The sequence below is a fragment of the Mauremys mutica genome, unplaced genomic scaffold (genome assembly GCF_020497125.1).
Source record: "Mauremys mutica isolate MM-2020 ecotype Southern unplaced genomic scaffold, ASM2049712v1 Super-Scaffold_100089, whole genome shotgun sequence".
NCBI classification, from domain to species: Eukaryota; Metazoa; Chordata; order Testudines; family Geoemydidae; genus Mauremys; species Mauremys mutica.
The window spans coordinates 1,023,339-1,044,104 of record NW_025423261.1 but is presented as its reverse complement, the minus strand read 5'-3'; the positions used below and the strand labels follow the sequence as shown (position 1 = coordinate 1,044,104).

General features: G+C 48.7%; 4 non-coding genes across 4 annotated transcripts; 2 read left to right on the top strand and 2 right to left on the bottom strand.

Annotated features, from left to right (window-relative positions):
* Positions 1–3,293: 3,293 nt before the first annotated feature.
* TRNAQ-CUG lies at positions 3,294–3,365 on the bottom strand. The gene has a single exon. It is a non-coding gene; the product is annotated as a tRNA-Gln (tRNA).
* Positions 3,366–4,119: 754 nt separating this feature from the next.
* On the top strand, positions 4,120–4,201 carry TRNAS-CGA. Its single transcript has one exon. It is a non-coding gene; the product is annotated as a tRNA-Ser (tRNA).
* A 2,161-nt stretch (positions 4,202–6,362) lies between these two features.
* On the top strand, positions 6,363–6,435 carry TRNAR-CCU. Its single transcript has one exon. It is a non-coding gene; the product is annotated as a tRNA-Arg (tRNA).
* Positions 6,436–18,595: 12,160 nt separating this feature from the next.
* TRNAS-AGA lies at positions 18,596–18,677 on the bottom strand. The gene has a single exon. It is a non-coding gene; the product is annotated as a tRNA-Ser (tRNA).
* Positions 18,678–20,766: the final 2,089 nt, after the last annotated feature.

Here is a 20,766-nt window from a genome sequence, read left to right as displayed (position 1 = left end):
ACATTGTTCTGCATATTTTATACAGATTTGGCCAGTATTCAAGGATTCAATTCCTTTATAGGAGGTTTTAGTGGTCAGGCTTATTTATGTTATTTTATCATCCTGCTGTAGCACACCTTTTTGATGAAATTATTAATTTATGGTATTTGTTAGTTTTTATTTTTTAAAACAAAGTTTTTGTTAGTGTTTTGGTTTTAAATTAAGCATTGTTTTTGGTTTCAATTTTTTATTTTGGCTTTGGTTATTGATGGGATCTTTAAGAACTTTGGATTTAATAGTAAAATTTAGACAGCTTTAGATTATTTAAAGTAAACCCTGTTTACTATTTTATTTTAATAAAGGTTATATTGCTCTAATCCCTGACCTTTAACTGAGACGGAGCAGAGACATGGGAGGCATGGCCCCGTGAAGGGTGGGGCCAGGTGATGCGGGGGGTTCATCCCCTCCAATTTTTTTTGTCTAGCCCACCTCAGTCCCCCACCAAACGAGAAGAGTCTGATGCCACCTGCTGGTCACTGGCTGGCACTGCTGCTCCATGGGAAACATGCTCTGTGCATTACCGTGACTGGTCCGTGGGTGTCACTGCTCCTAGAAGGCAGACACACGCTGTGCATCACGCCACCTGGCCACTGGGTGTCACTGCTGTATCAAGGGAAACACCTTCTGTGCACTACCCTGAATGCCCACGAGGTGTCACTGCTGCTCCAAGGGAAACACCTTCTGTGCATTACTCTGACTGCCCACTGGGTGTCACTGCTGCACAAAGGGAGACACAAGAACGGCCAGACTGGGTCAGACGCAAAGTCCATCTAGCCCAGTATCCTCCTGTCTTCTGCCAGCGGCCAGTGCCAGGGGCCCCAGGGGGAATGAACAGAGCAGGGAATCATCAAGTGATCCATCCCCTGCCGCCCATTCCCAGCTTCTGGCAAACAGAGGCTACAGGCACCATCCCTGCCCGCCCTGGCTAATAGCCACTGATGGACCTGTCCTCTGTTAATTTATCTAGTTCTCTTTTTGAACCCTGTTATAATCTTGGCCTTCACAACATCCTCTGGAAAGGAGTTCCACAGGCTGACTGTGCAACTGCCCTGAGTTTACTCCCCCGCACCCCGGGTTGTATATGGAAAAGAGGATGAGGATGAGGAGAGCCATGATGTGTCTGTCACTGGCTGGTGCCTCAGTTTCCTCTAGACAGCAGTGCTGCAGGTTCCTTTGGTCAGTTCCCATGCAGCTGTGTCGGGGGAAGGGGGAGTAGAGGCTCATGCCCCCCCCAGCCCCACGCCCCTCCCCCAGCAGCTGGGGAATCCAGGCCACATTTAACCCTGGTAGCTGGGCCGGGATTAGCCTGGGCCGGGGTAGGGCTGGGGAGGAATTGCGGGGGAGACAGATGTACCTGCTGTGAGGGGAGATCCTCCCATTCCCTGCCAACCCTCCTCATTCTTTGCAGCACGGCGTCCCCTAGCACTTCTTACTCTGTCGTGGGAGCTGTCGGCTGTCTGCTTCTCCCTTAGCATCATCTCTCCCCACCGTGGGGCACTGGTGTTGCCCATCCTGTGCAAACAGGTGTGCCCCATGGTTTGCCCCATGGCACTGCCCTGCAATTGGGGGGGGGCAGCTGTTGGATGGAATATGGGGATGGGCAAGGCTGGGTATCAGGACTCCTGGGTTCTCCCCCCAACTCTGGGAGGGGATGGGGGGTGAGTGAGTGAGTGAGTGAGGGGCAGGGCTGGGATCCAGGGCTCCTGCTTTTTCTGCTTTTTTCCACTTCCTGCAGCTGCCTCGGTCCTTTCAGTGCATTTCCTGTTCCAAATTTATTTGCTGACTTGTACAACCCACCCCAGAGGTGGCTTCATCTCAGTGTCGGGTAAGGCGTCCTTGGCTGCATCACCTCCTAACCGCGTCTCCCTCTCCGTGCAGGTGACCCTGCAGCACTCGGCAAACATCCGCAAGATCATGGGGCACTTTGAGCATTGGGCAGGCAGGGGCCAGGCGCCCCGTCCCCCTCCAGAGAATGGGACCCAGCCCCCCTACTTTTTACAGGGATTAAAGAGGGGCAAAGGGGGCAAATCAGAGGAGGGGGTGGCCAGGGTCTGAGCAGGGGGTGGAAATTGACTCGTCGGGGGGTCAAGCAGCTGGAGGCAGAGTTAGGAGAGGGGCTGAAGGGCAAAGTCAGGGAGGGGGGAAGGAGCCGGAGTTCAGCCCAGGGGGAGGCGCTGCCAGAGGGTTAAACCCCGGCACAGGCAGGGGCAGAGGGGTAACAGTTACCCCGGGGGGCTGAGACTCCAGTGTTTGCAAAAACAGGGTGCGGGGAGCAGAGGGGCTTTTCTATTTCCCCTCCCACAGGCAGCACCTCTCAGCATGGGCTTCCCAGGGCTGGGCTCTTAAAGGCACAGGCATCCCACTGCCTAGACACTGCAGCTCCTCTCTGATGTGACCTACTGAGGTGCTGCAGTAGGAGACTCAATTCAGTGAAACTGGGCATTCCCTATATGCCCCCCAGCCAGGGGGCTGTGCACCCCTCCCCCGAATTTCCCCAACACCCCCCCCCAGTGGTCAGGTAGTTACATGCAGCGCTGCCAATGTTGTCATTGGTTGCAAATCTAAATGGAAATTGCAACGTTAACAAACACTTTAAAAGCAGCTCCAACGTATGACAAATACTTGTACCTGAGAAAGTAAAATAGGTTTGAAAAGTCTGGACAAAGCCGGGTTTCCTCACCCAGCTGTTGTGTTTGCTGACAATGTCGGTGCCTTGGCTTCGGCAATGTTGGCCAACCTCAGAATTTCAAATGATGATTTGGAAGCAAGGTGTGGATGAGCTCTGCCCTGACAGCTAGTGACGAGCCAGGGTTGGGGGAGGCTTTGGGACCAGACTGTATTTACATGAACTCATCTACTCTGCCCAGGTATCCAGCAGACAGAGCTGGGCCGCCTCTGCTCTAGGTGCCCAGAGGAGGAGGGAAGGTGTGTGGGGCTCCAGCCTGGGAATCTTCTTCCCTCCTGCCAAGCCCTGACTATCAATACCAGCCCTGACCCTCCTTTCTTCAAGCACCATGTGGGCCCCAGGAAAAGTGTGGCAGGAAGCACCAGGGCCAAACTTGTGGGCATCAGGTGAAGCAGCAAGGATCCCAACCGTCAGGGTAGCAAGTTCTAGAGCCCCAACCCACTGTGGCCACCCCAGCCAGAAACCTGGCTCTAGGAGATGTGAGTCACCCAGCAGGAGGGGAAAGACTGGCTCTTGCACAACTGGAGACAGGGATGTTGAACACTGGGAGCTCCAGGGCTTTACCACAAGGTCCCACTGAGATTTGAACTCAGATTGCAGGATTCAGAGTCCTGAGTGCTGCCCCTTACACCATGGGACCAGCTCATGCTGCCCTCTCTGCACATCGGTGACCCTCACAGGGCTGGCTTGTGTAAGGGGGCTCTTGGCCCTTTACTAAAACTTAGCGTGGGGGGGGGGCGGGGTTTGGTTGGCTAGTTCCCAGTCCCGGGGGAAGGGCCAATGGGGAATCAGGACCCTGAGACTGACAGTCCCCTGGGCAATGGGGAGAGGCCAAAGCTCCAAGTTAGCCGCACTGACAGGCCAGGCAGTGTAATGGGGGAGTCACCAGGCCAGGGGGTCCCATCCTCCGTGGGAGCTGGAGCTGCCTGGGCCAGAGTGGGGCAGAGCTAAGGAGAGAGCAGGAGCCCAAGAAGAGCCAGGAAGCAGAGCTGCGCAGGTGTAGTGCCAGAAACTGCTCCCTGTAGGACTTTGCTACCTGCAGCAGCTACTGAGACCTGAGGTTGTTCTTATTTGCTGACTTGTCCTAATTGGCTAAAACTTGACAGTGGTTTCTCTAGCAAAGGCCAGTCCCTGGCCCCTTGGTCCAGACATCCTCATTCACCTCAGGCTTCAAGTTGAGAATCATTTCCCCTTCCCGCTCTGTGGGAGGGGAGACTTTTAAACCCGCTCTGTGTGCGACTGCACATGGCTAAGCAAAGAGAACAAACCCCCAATCCCCCCTGTGCTTTGGGGGCCAGGTTTGCGGTGGGAATTCTGTAGTTCAGATGACTTCACACCTGGGCATTGTGATTCTTTACCAGTTTCTCTGGCATTGGGGCAATTTTGTCCTCACAGCTGTGATGGCCGAGTAGTTAAGGCGTTGGAGTCGAAATCCAAAAGGGTTTCCCTGCGCAGGTTCAAATCCTGCTCACAGCAAGGCCTGTGTTTTAGCCAGTCTCTCACCCGGGCAATACCTCTGTACAACCCCCTGAGACACTCTCAATTCTCTCCCCACCCCAAGTAAATCCTGTTCTGCTCCTTTCACAGAGATCCCTGGGACACCCCCTCACACTGTGTCCCTGAGGGGTCAGGCAAACTCTCAGTACCTGAAACCTCTGCCACTCACCTGGTGCCCCATAGATTAGCCATGTTGACGTGCTCTCCTTCACGTAAATCCGGTCAGTGCGACTCCTGGTCTGTCCCTGCAGAAAGGTGTATCCCCTCTGCAGCTGCTGTGAGCTCGGGTCAGAGGACTAGGAGGCTACCGCCCACCCTCCACTGGTTCTGCTATGGAGAAACAAGTCCTCTAAGCCAACCTCGCTACAGACCTGCGCCAGGTAGTGCTCATTGTAAAAACGTTTCCTCTCACAGTTGAGAAAACGGGACCAGCAGTTCTCAGGCCGGCTGAGACAATTAAAATCCGCCCCAACACCAAACACTGTGTGGTCCAGAGGAAGGGAGCCAGTTCCTACCATGGATCTTTCCTTTCACACCTTAACATCAAGTGCCTCCTCTTGGGCCTCTGAATCCCTGCCACATTCCACATGCCAGATGCCCCTTCCCCAGCACTGTCGTCACTCAGCTTTGCAGAGGAGATTTCCTCCCAAGTCCCTGCCCCCTCTGGCACCATCTCCGAGGGCCGTCCTGCCTCACTCTGTTCCCGCCATTTTGGGTGGACAAATAAGTCATGTGGGAAAGACAGCTCCCATCTCTCATCCTTATAGGTCAGGTGGACCAACTAGGGGGAGAAGCCCATGCTCTCTGTTGTCCTGCTGGGGAGCTCAAAATCAGGTACCTGCCCCAGATAAAGGTGCTGCTGCCACCCTCCCAGAAAACAAGCCCCCCCTGTACAAAGAAGGATCAAAGGGCCTGCCAAAGCCTGGGATTGAAACAGGGGCCTTCGGATCTTCAGTCCAACGCTCTCCCAACTGAGCTACTTTGGGAGTTGTGTGGCAGTGTTTTGGCCTGTTGCTTCTCTGCCCGGGATGTTTTTGCAGCAGTTGCACACAAAAAGGACGTCATTGTGAGTGGCCCATGAAGACAAGACTCGCTTTTGCCTGCCTTGCTCAGCTTGACTTGCTGCCTCACCCCGTTCCTGCCCTAGTGCCTGGGTTGACCTGGTGGTGGAAGGGGACTGGGGACCAGTGGCGCGGGGAGGAAGTTGAGCTAGACCCTGAGCTAGGCTAGACCCTGGCGGTGAGAGTCTGGCCACCACTTGCCGCCCCACCCTGTTGTCCTGCCTTCCCCCACTGGGCGTCATTTCGGGAGGGAAGTGGGGCTTCTGCCTCCCCGCCCCGATTTTCACACTGCAGAGGAGTGCGAACAGGAAAACGAACGGCTGCTCCACACCCCCACCAGAGGAACCCAACGCCCTTAGCTGCTCCCCTTGCTCCCCCCCCAGCTGTGCTACTGAGTGGAAGCGTCCTGTGCCCATAACACAGAGATCGATCAATCAAAACCCTCTTCTGCCAGCACCAGGCCTCCTTCTTCTTACACTGGGCCTGCAAGCGAGGGGGCGGCTGGCACAGCACCAAGAGTCTAACCTGTGAGGCAGGAGGCGGCTGATGCCCGCAGCCTGCTGGGGAGCTCCCAGAAGTTATTAAGGGACAGAGACTCCTCAATGCCCTTAGTAACAAGGGTTTGGGGTCACCAAGGCCAGTAAGGGGGTCACTATTTCGGCCTTATAACCCTGGGTGTCAGGTCGCTGTGCAGCTTTGATCTAGAGTTCGGATCCCAACAACCAACCAGCAGCCCACAGCCTCCCCCTGGGTCTGCCCCATCTGGTTACTTCTTACAGGCCGACCTTACCCCCCTTCCAGCCCCGGATTCACCCCCTAATCATCCTACTGCCGCTCAGAGCCACAGCCGTGGAGGTGCTGAAGGAGGGAGGGGTGACTCTAGGGTGGGGTTCTTCTCTAAAGATGGCTGGCAAAAAGGTGGTGCTCAGCTCTGTCAGCGACCTGCCCAGTTGTCTCGCTGCCAGGGGATGCAGACATTTCTGTAAGGCGATTAATTGGTGTATTTGACTTCTGATTGAATGTGAGGAATGTGCAATCCTGAGAGGGAATTTCCATCCCTCTTTCCACTGGTTTTCAGGGCCCCAGTGGCCTAATGGATAAGGCATTGGCTTCCTAAGCCAGAGATTGTGGGTTCAAGTCCCATCTGGGGTGAAAAACTCCTTTCTTCTTGTAGATTGCAAAGAAGCCTTGGTGTTATTTTCACCAAGGAAGCTGGGAGACGTTTGAACCCAAAGTACTGGATCTTGGGAGCAATCCCCCAGAAACGGTATCTTCCACTTGACAAATGCTTTCTAGACCCATCAGTAGCAAACAGTTAATACTAGTGTTTGTCTGAGAATAGAAGGAAGGGGAGTGTTTACTCCGACACCTCAGCGAGTGAAACAGACAGAAAGAGCAAGGCTGTCCTGAAAGAGAATGGATCTGTCTGGAGACAAAGCAGAACCTGAGAATGAGCAACAGTGTGAAAAGAAGAACTTCAAATGTGTGTTAGGTGTTAGTTAGGTTGGTCTGACAAATTTCAAGAAAATACCAATGCTCGTAGACTGATGCGGACACTGGCTGCTTCTGATCTTTTACTGAGAGGTCATTGAGAAATATTTTCCTTAACTATGATATGGAATATTGGGTGGGCTATGAAGGTACCATTCCTCCTGCTTTCGCCCTTGGAGACAACATGGCTACATGGCATGCAGCCAATGCTCACCTTCCAGTCAACTGCTAGAGAAGACAACACAGACAGGGATGGCAGCAGGGCAGCCTGGAGCTCCATGGAGACGGTGGGACCAGGTCTCATCAACAGGGAGGTGGCCACCCCAGCATGCACAAGGCTGAGCCAGCAAGTGCGGCGTGTGCTTCACTGTGTCCCTACTCACTGCACATGGTGGTGGAGGGCTGTCCTGCCTGGCTGATGTCAGCATCTCTCTGTGAGGTCACCACCTCCCCACCACCGTTGACCAATAGTCTGAGGTCCTGCAAAAGGCCTTTGTGATGTCACTGCCACACCCCTCCCTTGCTGTGCTAATATCCTGCCCCTGCCCAGGCACTTTGGAGGTTTGAGCTACTCCCTGTGGATCACCCCACTCAAGGAGCGTTCGTTCTAGGAAGCAAGCCGGCTAGACAGGAAAACATCAGACGCTGCTCCCAATGCTACACTCAGTTATTCAGAAATTAGTCGACTTTATGGCCAGAAGAGACGATTAGAGCATCTAATCTGACCCCCTGCATATCACCGGCCTCCTGTATGACACAAGCCGGCTTCCAGAAAGGCATCTAGCCTTCATTAAATGACATCAGGAGATGGCGAATCCACCACTTTCCTTGGTAGCTTGTTCCTGTGGTGAATCATGCTCGCTGTTGAATATTTGTGCCTTAGATGTAATATGAATTTGTCTCTTTTCACCTTCCAGCCATTTGCTCTTGTTATGCCTTTCTCTGCTGGATTAAAGAGCCCTTTAATACCCAATATTTTCTCTCCATTAAGGCACTTCAACACTTCATTGATGTCACCTGCCAATCTTCTTTTGATAAGCTAAACAGGTTGAGCTCATTCAATAGCTCACTAAAAGGCATTTTTCTCCAGCCCTCAGAACATTTGGTGGCTCTTTGCTGCCCCAGCTCCAATTTCACAACATATTTTTCAAATGAGGACACCAAAACTGGAGGCAGTATTCCACTATCAGTCTCACTGATGCCGTGTCACCTCCTGTGACGTTATTGACATAATCTGTAACTGTACAGATCACTGTTACGACCACTGTTCTATATTTGCAGCCAATATTGTAGAAAGGTTGTTGTGTAAGGGGTCTACGGTGAGGTTCTGATTGGCTGATTCTAATGATGCTATCTCTAGATGTGTATCATTTTTGTAGCTGACGTTATGAATATTGGCTGTATGCTGCTCGTATTTCAAACTTGTGCTCTGCTTCCGGGGAACACCCCAGACAAGTTGGTGTCAGTTCTGTCTAGCCTGTTTGATGGGTCATTAAGGAACATCAGCTGTACAATTGACCCATTGAGAGAAGGCAGATATGGCTCCCTGGCATGCCAAACCCCCGCTGAAGGCCACTCACAGACCAGCATTCGTTCTGCGGCCAGCATCACAAGGCGGTAGGAAAGCAGGGCCAGCCCCTGAGTGGGGCCTCTGACCGTTCCCACTCAAGGGGCTCCTTTTGGCGGTGGGGCAGGAGATATTTCCCCCAAGAGGCTTTTTCCCAGCTGCTGAGAAGCACAGAAGTACCCGGTGTGTTTGCTCTTGCGGTGAAAGGGGTTAATATGTTTAGGCGGCCTGGCTAGCTCAGCTGGCAGCACCTCTGGCTCTTACTCTGAAGGTTGAAGTTACAATTCCCTGTTTGGGTGCTTGGGGCTCCTCTTCAACAACACAACACACAGTCTGCTTAAGCCCCCACCCAATAACCTGGGGAAACTAACCCTGGCCACTGGGTGCCTCTAAGAGGCGATACTTTCCCCACTCACAACCACTGAGTGTAGAAAAGAAACTTTAAGAAAAAGGAGGAAAATCACCTTGTATTAACTTGGGAAAACACCACAATCAGGATTCATAACACAACACTATGAGCAAAACACCCACCCCACAGTGTGCTGGGCAGTGGCCTTTTGCCTCGGGCTCCTAAATCCAGACACCAGAAGCTCTGTGGATGTGCCCCTCCCTTCACTGCACCTCACCCACAGCTGCTGTCCTGGGTCAGTGAAAACCCAGAATTCACCTCTCACCTCCCGGGGGGAAAGCCCCTTTCTCCCTTCGCTGTCTGGCCACATTGCCGGCCACTTGCCGTTCCCCCCTGTCACCGCTCAGCTGGCCAACCTCTCTGCTCTGGGACGTCTTGTGGTCCCACCAGGAGCGGAACAGGCTCCCTAAAAGCAGGGCCGCCCAGAGGATTCGGGGGCCTGGGGCAAAGCGGGGGAGCGGACATAAAAAAGGCGCCACCCGCTGCGGCGCTTGTACTCACTGGGCGGCATCCAAGTCTTCAGTGGCAGCGGGTCCTTCACTCGCTCCGCGTCTTCGGCAGCACTGAAGGACCCGCCACTGAACTGCCACCGAAGACCCGGACTGCTGCCGGATGAATACAAATTAAAAAGGCGCCTCTAGCCAGGGAAGGGATTCTTGGCCAGGGCTCGCGGGGCCCCTGTGGGGCCCGGGGGTTGGGGCAAATTGCCCCATTTGCCCCCCCCCCGGGCAGCCCTGCCTAAAATTAGTGGCCACCCGAGCCTGAACAGTAGCCCCACCCCTTCTACTCGAGGCCACGCCCCTGCCCCCCCTTCTCCCCAAGGCCCCGCTCCTGCGCTGCCTCATCCCTCAAGACCCCTCCTCCCGCTCACTGCTCTCCATCCCCTCCCCACCCTCACTCGCCATTACAAAGTGGCAAGGCAGAGCCCTCCCATTTTTTAAAGTCCTAGGGTGTTGTTCCCCCCTGTTCAAGCACCCCTGGGGCCCTGCACTTCACTGTCCCAAAGCAGGACTAATGCTTAGAGCTGGTTATCAGTGATTTCAGATCTGTCGGTCTGCAGCAAGACTCTCCATTGAGTCTTAATCAGCTCTGTTATTACACAGGGAAGAACAAAAGGGGCCTGGAACCCTTAAGATGAAACCACCCCACCGAATACACCACTTGTCGCTATCTGCTCTCAACCCCACTGAGAATGTTTTGGGGTCACTCCTTGCCTTTATCAACCTAGGGGTCTCAGAAAAGCCTTATGAATAGGTGCTCCAGTGGTGCAATTGGTTAGCACACAGTACTTATAGAGCAGTGCTGAGAGGAGCTATGCTGAGATTATGAGTTTAAGCATCACCTAGAGCACTGGTTGTCATTAACCAAGTGACATCACCCCCTCATTTGGCCCTGTGAAATGTAGAATTCCAGCCCTGGGGACACTGAAAAGGGGCAGAGTCAAAAATGCCCCCTTCACTTATTACCTCCTCTCTAGAGCACAGTTGAGAATCTACAATCCTTTCTTGCCCCTGTGCTAGGATCCCTCAAGCACAGCCTGGAGTCCTGCCCTGGCGTCTGTACTATTGACAAAGACTAAGTGACAGGGACAAAACACTCAAATCCCGCCTGGTGCAGGGAGCCAGGTTTGCTCTTCAAATTCTGTCGTTGGTACATTTCCAGGCCTGGGAATGTCCCACAACAGCATTGAATGGGAAGCTGCCTGCAGAACAGTTACAATGCACAGAGCTCCTGTGGAGGAGGGGCGGGAATTAGTAACATTTTGAGGATCGTTTGGGAAATGAGCCTTTAGTGACAAGGTTTGTCTCTGTTCATATTTCACCTTCAGGTGTTATGTTGAGGGATCTTTAGTATAGTTTTGTGAGGTTAATAACTATCTCCTCAACTTTATTTACTCAACTTAAAAATTGGTGTCACTTGATTTTTGCATCTCCCTGTGAAAATACAACTGACACGTTTGGCTTTCTACAGGGGGCCATGATGTTAAAGTTGGGGAATTCAGTCTCTGTACTTGTGTGAGGGGATGTTGCTTTTTTACAGCTGCCTCACGGCCAGGCACACTGGGCTGTTAGCTGCACCCACTGTCCTTGCCAGGGGCCCCTGCTGAACCCTGGGTGGCTGCACTGCCGTGCTGGGGTGACTCTGCAGGTGGCGAAGCTGCTATGGAGCAATGTAGAGCAGGTGCAGGAAGGAGACGAGGTCACTATTCACATTCTGAACTGCACAATTTTCCAAATTTGGAAAAAGATTAATAGATTCATAGACTTAAGGTCAGAAGGGACCATTATGATCATCTAGTCTAACCTGCACAACGCAGGCCACAGAATCTCACCCACCCACTCCTGTAACAACCCCCTAACCTATGTCTGAGTTACTGAAGTCCTCAAATCGTGGCTTAAAGTCTTCAAGGTGCAGGGAATCCTCCAGCAAGTGACCTGAACCCCACGCTGCAGAGGAAGGCGAATGTCCGAGAACAATTCTAAGGGGAAGGTGAATGCAGAGCAATGATACTGGAGATGCCCAGACCTCCAATGGGGGCAGCATGGAAATTAATAATGGGAAGATCATTTGCGAAATTAGTCGTCACTGACAATATTTGTCTCTGTTCCTATTTCACGCTGTGGTGTTAGTTAGAGGAATCAGGACAGATTTTTTACTATATTGATTAAACACTTAATTTTATGTAACCAAGCCAAAAACTTGGTGTCACTTATTTTTTCTCTGTCCTAGCAAGAATGAATTGAATTTTGTGACTTTCTGGAAAGTGCAGCAAGATTAAATGTGGGGAATTCAGTCTGTGTGTTTGTGAGCTGATGTTTTCCTCTCACAGGTGTCGAAGAAAACTCAGTTCTCGCTTTTTGTTTGGGTGCAGCAAAATTAAATACTTTATTATTTCTCCAGTAATTACAATGGAGGGAGAGAGTGCCATAGGACACAGGGTCCTGGACAGGTCTCTCAACTGGTAAACAATTACATCAAGCCTTTATACCGTTGTTTCAGACAATTTCTAGCAATAATACAGACAGTAAAAAGCAACAAATACATTTTGTTTATACATAAGCTTTTCTGCTATCTCACTAGAAAAACAAGACTGCAAGACTGCATATTGCAAGGTCGTAATAACTTTCACACAATTCACTCTGTCTTACATTATCTTGCTTCCTCATGTCACCAGGGTCACAGTTAACCTAACTCATGCTAACTAACATTCATTAAGATCTCTTCAAAACCTTGTTAATTATTTACTGGCTTCCACACTCCCCCCTTTTGTACTTCTAGTACAACAAACAATTTCAAATCTCAATTCACATGAAACCATGGACTTCAGATTCTACAGCAAACATGTCAACCATCATGGGACATAATGACAATGCATGATTAGCATGAACATGAAAGGTATTGCTATTCTTACGTTATTTACAACAACAACAACAATAATATAAGCCTAAATTAACTAACAACACTACAAACAATAACAATCCCATAGAAATAATATAATGGGGCTGTTGTACAATTGCGAACACAAAGCACAAAACATCATACCTAGTACATAAAGTAAACACTCTATAAGCTGTATGAAAGGCATTCCTTCCAGCTTGATATATATTCTAAAGCATGGGAATTTGCCCTTGCAATTCAGAGATTCTTTGAACCTTTGGTAACAATGAAAGCAAATTTTGAAACCAATCAGGCACTACTCTAGTTCAAGGAAAAATATACCTGAAATCTAAAAGCTACTGGCAACATTCTATCTGCAGGCCAGGAAATGATAGGATTGCCTGCAGCAGTGGTAAAATCAATATGTATATCTTGTAAAGTGGTGGCATTAACGCACACACAGCTATCATTAGCTTGAAAAAGTGGGTGTCCCGTCAGGGTAGTTCCTTGACCTCCACCCTCTCAACAAAAATTGTCATAAACAGTGACAATTTCCCCTAGCTTCAGTTCATAGATACACTGAGCTGTGGTGGTTCTAACGGCCAAAATGTCCATTGACTCTCTATTCTTATCCAAAATGTCAGGTGTCATTCTAGGGGTACTGTCTAGAAATCAGTTGGAGATACCAGGTGGTCTAATTTCCCCAGATGTCTCAGTAAACAATTACAGTCCCACAGGCAGCCTCCCCATGGACCCAGCAGGATTCGGTATGTGGGAGCCCACACCCACCCTAACCGGTCCATATGCTTGGAAGGAGCACTGTGAATGTCCACACATCCATCCAGAAAGTGTCCAAGTATGTCTTCATGACCACAGATCAGATGGTACTCCTGACGTGTCTGGAAGGGCAGTGGGCCAAGTCAGGTCTAGATCCCACTGCAATACCTTCCCAGCCTCAGTGATATGCAATACCATCTCTGTCAGTAACTTCTGGGTCATAGAACTAAGGGTGGAAATGACATGTAACTCACCAACTCCAGCCTGTACTGAAGATAGCTGAGTTTCAAGAACAAGGCTAGTAGCCTTTTCTAGTTGGCCCAATTTCTTATCATGTTCCTGGCTTTTAAGAATAGTCCAAATGGCTACTACACTATTGGCTCTAGCCCACAGGGATCTGGTCAATTCCCTTTTTGTCCAGAGGAAATAACCCAGGCCTTTTGTTGTGCTAATCTAATGGCAGCCCCTTGTGAGCAATCTGGGTATGTAGAAAACTGGATAAGGGCAATGTCAGGTAAAATCCAATTAGGGAGGGCAATACATACTGAAGGATTTATCCAGAACACAGGGCGCAGCCTGTAGAATAAACCCCAAAATCCAATTAATACCACAGTCCCAAGCATGGGTCCCACAAATTTCTTCCTGCCAGTATGTAATTCTTTGTTTCTTCACCAGGGTCAGTTCTCAGTGTCCTTTTCAGTCAGGAATTCCTGGACTTTGGCAATGTCAGTGGAATGAGTGTTTCTTCTTCTTTCCCAAAACAATCAAGGTTTAGCATCCTACAGGGGAGAGGTTTCCAGCACATATCACCCTGTAATGGCTTTGCTTTTTCTAGAAAAGTCTAAAGGCACAGTTGGTCTGTCAGTGGACAAGGGAGCTTTTTCCCTGCTGTCCAGAAGCACAGTAGAACTAGAAGAAAGAATAGGCTAATCATCAATAGGAAAATTCTCCTGATGTGGAGGGGTCTTTTTGCAGTGAGAATCCTGGGTCCAAGCAGTCAGTCTGTGGCACTTCACAGCGGTGTCGGTAGTCAGCAGGACTTGGAAAGGGCCTTTCCAGCATGGAGCCAAGGCAGTCTTTCGCTGATGGATCTTTATGTAGACCCAGGCTCCTGGTTCCAACGAGTGGCAAGGTTGCACAGGATCCTTTGGTAGTGCTTCCATCACCTGTGTATAAAAAGACTTAACACATTTCATTAGTGCCTGACAATATTTAGTATCAGAGGGGTAGCCGTGTTAGTCTGGATCTGTAAAAGCAACAAAGAATCCTGTGGCACCTTATAGACTAACAGACGTTTTGCAGCATGAGCTTTCGTGGGTGAATACCCACTTCTTCAGATGCAAGAAGTTCATAACCACAACATTTAGACATTTGAATAAAATCAATCTGAATATTTACAAAAGGTCCCAAGGAGGAGAGTGGGCTGGCCGCTGCACACCAATCTCATGTAACTGCAGTAACCATTCCCCCCCCCCTTCCCTTGGTAAGCAGCCAAGCGGTGTCCTTGACTGGGGCCAGCGCATGTTAGCCATTCTCTGGTTGTTTTTTCCATGTAACCTACAAAGGAAACTTTTACTCTTCAATTATACACCTTTTTCATACCATGAACACATAAACAGTACTGTTATACAGTACAGAAGTATTATCATTCAATGTATGCCACATATACCCTTTCACTAAAATAACCTTATTACAGAACTTTGGAAGAACAAGCCAGGACAAGCACACCCACTTTGAGAAGTTCACTTAATATAACTTCTAGTCCAATAGCTATCCACCATCACTAGCCCTCTGGCTAAAAGTCTGAGGTAGCCAGAAGGATCCCTTGTACAATATGGGGAGTGGGTTAACTTTTCATGTCCTTGCTTCCAAAGACTGTCAGTATGCAAATTTTAACAACAATTCTCAATTAAAAGATTTGGCCAATGTAGTTTCTTTCTCTTACTTAAGAAAATGTATTAGACTTTAGTATATCACATTTTCTGATGTAACCAAACACTTTGTATTCTAAATTGAACAAAACAAGTATCTGCATTGCAATGCAACATTTTCGCTTGATGTCAAATCAGACCATCTCATGAAAATATTAAACACAACAATTTTTTTTCCACGAGACAAAACACCACAAAACAGAACATAGAACACACAACATAATTGTGACTGCCAGTAAATCATAGTACGTTGAATGCTGTGCAGCTGGCATTAATGTTCTTTGATTATCTGAAAGACAAAAACAGAGGTCCACCCCTTCGGGGCAGTTAAATACTTACAATATACAAATACTCTTGTTGATTCTAGGCAAAACAGAGGAATTACCCCATATTTTCTCGTATGTGCTTCTTAGACAGCCCTGGTTCAGCGGCCTCTACCTTATCAGTTAGTTAATTTGCATTAACACAGATGCTTTCCGGCTTGTTTTTTTTTTTTTTTTACTGTTAACTCCTGCTTTTAAACACTGAAAGAATACCATCCCCACGTATAGTGCCTGTAGGGCCTAATAAAATTTCATTACATAGCACTGTATACATTCTTCAACTGATTTAACAAAATTGTTCATAGCCAAATGAGTGCAATCTAATAATTTCTTTGCCTGAATTCATTCACAAACATGTCAAAGACACCAAAAAACTGTTCTCTTTAGCATCTTCACAAAGTTCAACTGCTGTTCCCCCCAGCAAACACAGAGTCAATTTTTCATTTTCCCTTAAAAATCAATTGCTTTTTTCCTTCCAACAGCCACTTTACCAATGCAAATCACCATTCCAAATATCCTTCTGAGTATTTGAAATCCTCATGCTTATATTCACTTACTCCTTCTTTCCACTACACCCTCAAAAGTTTCCAACCTGTTTTCCAATCACTCTGTCTGTTGCCCTCCCGCTTGGGCCCGATCCTTTTTTCCTCACTGAATCGTCCCGTCCATGGACACTAGCTTGTTCCACAACCAGTTCTTAACTAGGAGGGTGGGCTACTCAACTAGCCCCCACCCTTCTGGTCTTGTCCCCAAAACATTTCTACTCACAAGACTACCTGAGTCCTTCCTAGTAAGGCTTGCCACCTGGGCAAAAATACATGGCCATTCACTTAACACATAATCCAAACCCCTTTGGGGTCTACCCAGAGACCCACCCATTTGTCTGCTGACACTTAAACAGAAAAGAAAATTACACAGAGAGCAAAGAAAATTACAGTCTAAGCCAAATTTTTCTACTTCTATTACATTGTCCGCTACAGGGGGGGCGGGACTGTAAAAATCTCAGGACAACCTCAGAGCTTCATCGCACACATGGCTTCCACCCTGAGGAATTACGAACGAGAAGTTCAGTTCCGCTCACAGACCTAACGCCCAAATGAACAGAGCAGAAAAACATCAGTAACCAGTTAAACAAAACAGAGCCAAAGCTAAATAGTGCACCAAAACCAAATAGTGTTTCCTTATTCTATTAGAGCTCACCTTTAACCATACAATCCTTATCATATAATACTAAACAATACCAAACAAAGCAAACATAAAATAACAAGGGTAAAACAGATAGATGGTGTAAATTCTACAGGGCTTCCCAATTCTCTATTGCTCACCAAACTGTGACAAATTTCTGTTACCAATTATCCCTTATGTCAGGTGATCAAACTGACATTGCAGGACTGGGGGGGGGGGGGGTAGATAGAGAAATCACACCATATATCCAAATTTTAAAGCTTCATTAAAAATAATAAAACAACAATGGAGAGTATTGGGAACACTCCCACATCACTCAGGAAAAATATGAATGCCCCAAGCCTTAAACCACTTTAATACTCACACATATCTCACTGGGAAGTTAAGCTTTGCAAATATAATTCCAATTCTGTAACTTGTAGTGCCTCTATTTTCCACAAGCAGCTGGGGCTGAAAGCAGTTTTCTTTGCACTTAGCATAGTCCGTACTAATTCATGACCTTGAACACAAAACAACTTCTCCTTTATCTCAGGGCTAAGCCGAATTTCAAATTAACCCGTTCCTAGACAAATTGCTCACTGTGACAGAGGTTTTGCTTTGTGATTAAAGCTCCACTGAGATATATGATCTTATCTAGATTGAAGGTACCTTCTAATGGGCATTGTTTAAATGAATTTTCACGCGTGTACAGATTCCAATCATTTAAATACCTGCAGGTTTTAGGACCATAATGTACGTACATGTAATATGCTGGGGCACCCTTAGGGGGTGAGGTGGAATATTTAGACAGTCCCTTACCCATTTTCCACTCACACAGGAGAGACTCACAAGGAAAGGGGAGGGAAGATGGGTTCACACACTCCTAGACCTAGGCAGCTTCCTCGCCGGACTATGCCAGGCTGAGTCAGCCCACCGTGGGTCGGATCTCCTAAAGATCCACTAGTTACCGGGCTAGCCCGGTAACAGCCACTCACACTGGTGTACACACACACACACCAAGGCCTCCTTTTCTTCCTTTTTCTTTTTCTTTTTAACCTTTTTTCAACCTTTTTATCTTTTTTTTTTTAAAAACCATGATGCATCTTTACCTGGTCCGGACCAATACCATGAGGCGGTATGACAACCCCTCTTGAGGCGGTAAAAACCCCTCAGCACCGGTGCATTCTAATGCATTTACCTATGCATTACCTTATGCATTACCTTATGCATTTCCTTGGCCAACTCAGCAGTTCCCAGTACTGCTATAAACTAACCTTATTGGGGCCTCTCCCCAATACCACTTTGCATCTGATCCTGCTGCACAGTCAATAAGTTCAGATGGCGTGAGCCCAACAGAGAGACAGACGTCCTCAGGGACAGTCCTCCTCCGATACCCCAATAGAGATTTCAAAAGGTCTCATACCTCTCATGTGGCGCCATGGGGTTCGAAGGGGAATGATCCGTAGTAGTTGTCTGTGGGTCCGTGGGCGTTGCCATCCCGGACGAGCCCCCAAATTGTCGAAGAAAACTCAGTTCTCGCTTTTTGTTTGGGTGCAGCAAAATTAAATACTTTATTATTTCTCCAGTAATTACAATGGAGGGAGAGAGTGCCATAGGACACAGGGTCCTGGACAGGTCTCTCAACTGGTAAACAATTACATCAAGCCTTTATACCGTTGTTTCAGACAATTTCTAGCAATAATACAGACAGTAAAAAGCAACAAATACATTTTGTTTATACATAAGCTTTTCTGCTATCTCACTAGAAAAACAAGACTGCAAGACTGCATATTGCAAGGTCGTAATAACTTTCACACAATTCACTCTGTCTTACATTATCTTGCTTCCTCACGTCACCAGGGTCACAGTTAACCTAACTCATGCTAACTAACATTCATTAAGATCTCTTCAAAACCTTGTTAATTATTTACTGGCTTCCACACAGGTCAGTGCCCGCATTGAAATACCAAGAGGGATCTAAGCGCTGGTGTATGCTGGGCACTGAACTGGCAGAGCGACGTCTCTCAGGGTGTGACACCCCCCCAAACCCATAGAGTTAAGGTGACCTAAGCCCTGGTTAGATAGTGCTAAAGAAAAGGAAGAATTGTTCTGTCCATGTAGCTATTACAGTCACTGTTTACTCCAAAGTGCTATAGCAGTGCCACAGCAGCGTTTTAAGTGTAGACAGAGTGAAACTAGATCTGGCTCCAGTTTGCACTGTGGACGCTCAGGTACTAAGGCTACAATAATAACAACAACAGTGCGATGCTTGTGTAGTTAGCAGGATTTGAACCTGCACAGGGAGACTCCAATGGATTTCTAGTCCATCGCCTTAACCACTTGGCCACAACTACTTGATATGTGCCAGTCTCATTACATGATGATTCTGTTCTCACTGAATTGTCACTTCAAATTGTTTGCTCAGACCAGCTTCCCCAGCACACTCATGGCTGCATTAGTGTAAGTGTGTCCTTGGCTGAACAGCGAGAATTCCTGCCCATTTCCCTTCCAGCTGGAGCAGGATGGGAGTGTGTTTGTGTGAACGACATTGCTGTAGATTGTTGTTCATTCCCCACTCTGACAATTCAGACAGTCCCTTTCCTAGTCAAATCTCCAGCACATCGTTCCAATAGCAGGCAGCAGGATTTCTCTGGGGCACTGAGGGCTGGTGTGTGAGCTCAGCCTTGCATTCCACCCTTGATATTTCATGGACTAACAACAGCAGCAGAAAGAAAGAGCCGAGCCAATATCTCCCTGCCAGGGATGCAGGTGCCACGTCCCCTCTGTCTGACCATCGCATTGCAGGAGAGAAGGGTTCACTGGAATCAAATGTCCTGGCTCAGACCAGAGACACAGGGAGGTTTTGCTGTTCATGGATCTGTGCAAAGGAAATTGTGTCTCTGTGTGAAACTGAGGTCGGAAATGAAACGTCCACATGGTGGCCCAGTGCTCTATGGAATGTGGGTGAAGGACTCGGGCTGAGAAATGATTTAACAGGGGTTTGTATCAATTTATTGCCCTGATTAAAATCTATGGCTAAAACGCAGCCACTGTTGTTAGTACTTGTACCTGTGTAGGGACACCCCAGTGGGTGTCAAGTCCATTGCCTTCACCAGGGGCAGTCGATTATTTTATCAAGGTACAAATTTCTTGGTCAAGGCCTAGGCTCCAGAGAAAACAATACACTGCTGATAAGAAGAAGTACATGAAAAGATTTTGCAGCCACCATGGGCATAACTATGATGTGTCGTGTTTCACTATTTATATCTGGTGCCACCTCCTTTCCCTTTAGCCTTTAGTTGACCAAGGGCAAAGCTAAACATCTCCTCAGATACCAGGGTGTGTTTATGTCCATTCCTGCGAGCTACACAGGGGTTTGCTGTTGCTGCTTTCAATCCCAGAGCTCCCAGCCACAGGGGGTTGTGCCGATCGGGTGTCCGCACTAAGTTCAGCATCAATATGGTGATCCCAGGGAAGCTTGGGGTCCCCAGGTTACCTAAGGAGGGGTGAACCGGCCCAGGTCGGAAACGGAGCAGGTCAAAACTCCCGTGTCGATCAGTAGTGGGATCGCGCCTGTGAGTAGTCCCTGCAGCGTAGCCTGGGCAAGACAGTGAGACACGGTCTCTTTTTAGACACCCCCCCCCCCCGCAGAGACTGGATGGGGGGATGGGAGCACCCATTGTGGGGATCCTGAACTGGTGGAGGGAGGCACCATGTACCAGGGATCCCGAAACGTGGAACAGGGACACCCCCACACCAGGTGTCTTGCAGCAAGAGCTGCAGTCTTGATTTACAAACTGCAAGTGATGGGGAATTTACCACCTCCCTTGCGGAGCTTGTTCCACTAGATAATTAGCCACACGGTTAAAAAATGGTCATTTCCAGTTGGGATTTTCTGACATCGACTGCAAGCCAATGGGGTCTTGTTCAGTCTTTGTCTGGTGAATTAAAGAACCCTTCAAATCACATATCCCCCCCTCTGGGAATTTGTAAAACGTATTTAAACCAGTGATTAAATCGCCTCTTAACCTCCAGTCAATGAAATCAATTGAGCTTCTTCAGTCTCTCGCTGGAGACATTTTCCTTGTTTTTAAAGGCAAAAATCCTGATCTTTCCAATGGGAGCTGCTGCTTCAATGTTCAGTTTGGGGAGGGATTTGGCGGCACTCAGAGATCTGCCCGCAGGTTACAATCTGCGATCCGAAGGGCCGAACGCAAACAGCGTTTAGATGGGACCGTTAGTGCCACCCCCCTGTGGCCAAAGATCAGAACTGACCAGCAGAGTTTACAGCTGGAGCCTGGGACGCTCCTGAACAAACTGGGCATAAAGCCTCCCGCGTGGGATCCTCGCTGTGCAGCAGGAGGCGGAGGGAAGCTGATTGTCAGGGCTCAGGGCAGCTCCCTGCCATGCTGAGCCGGTGTCTGCGCTAACCTCGGCATCAAT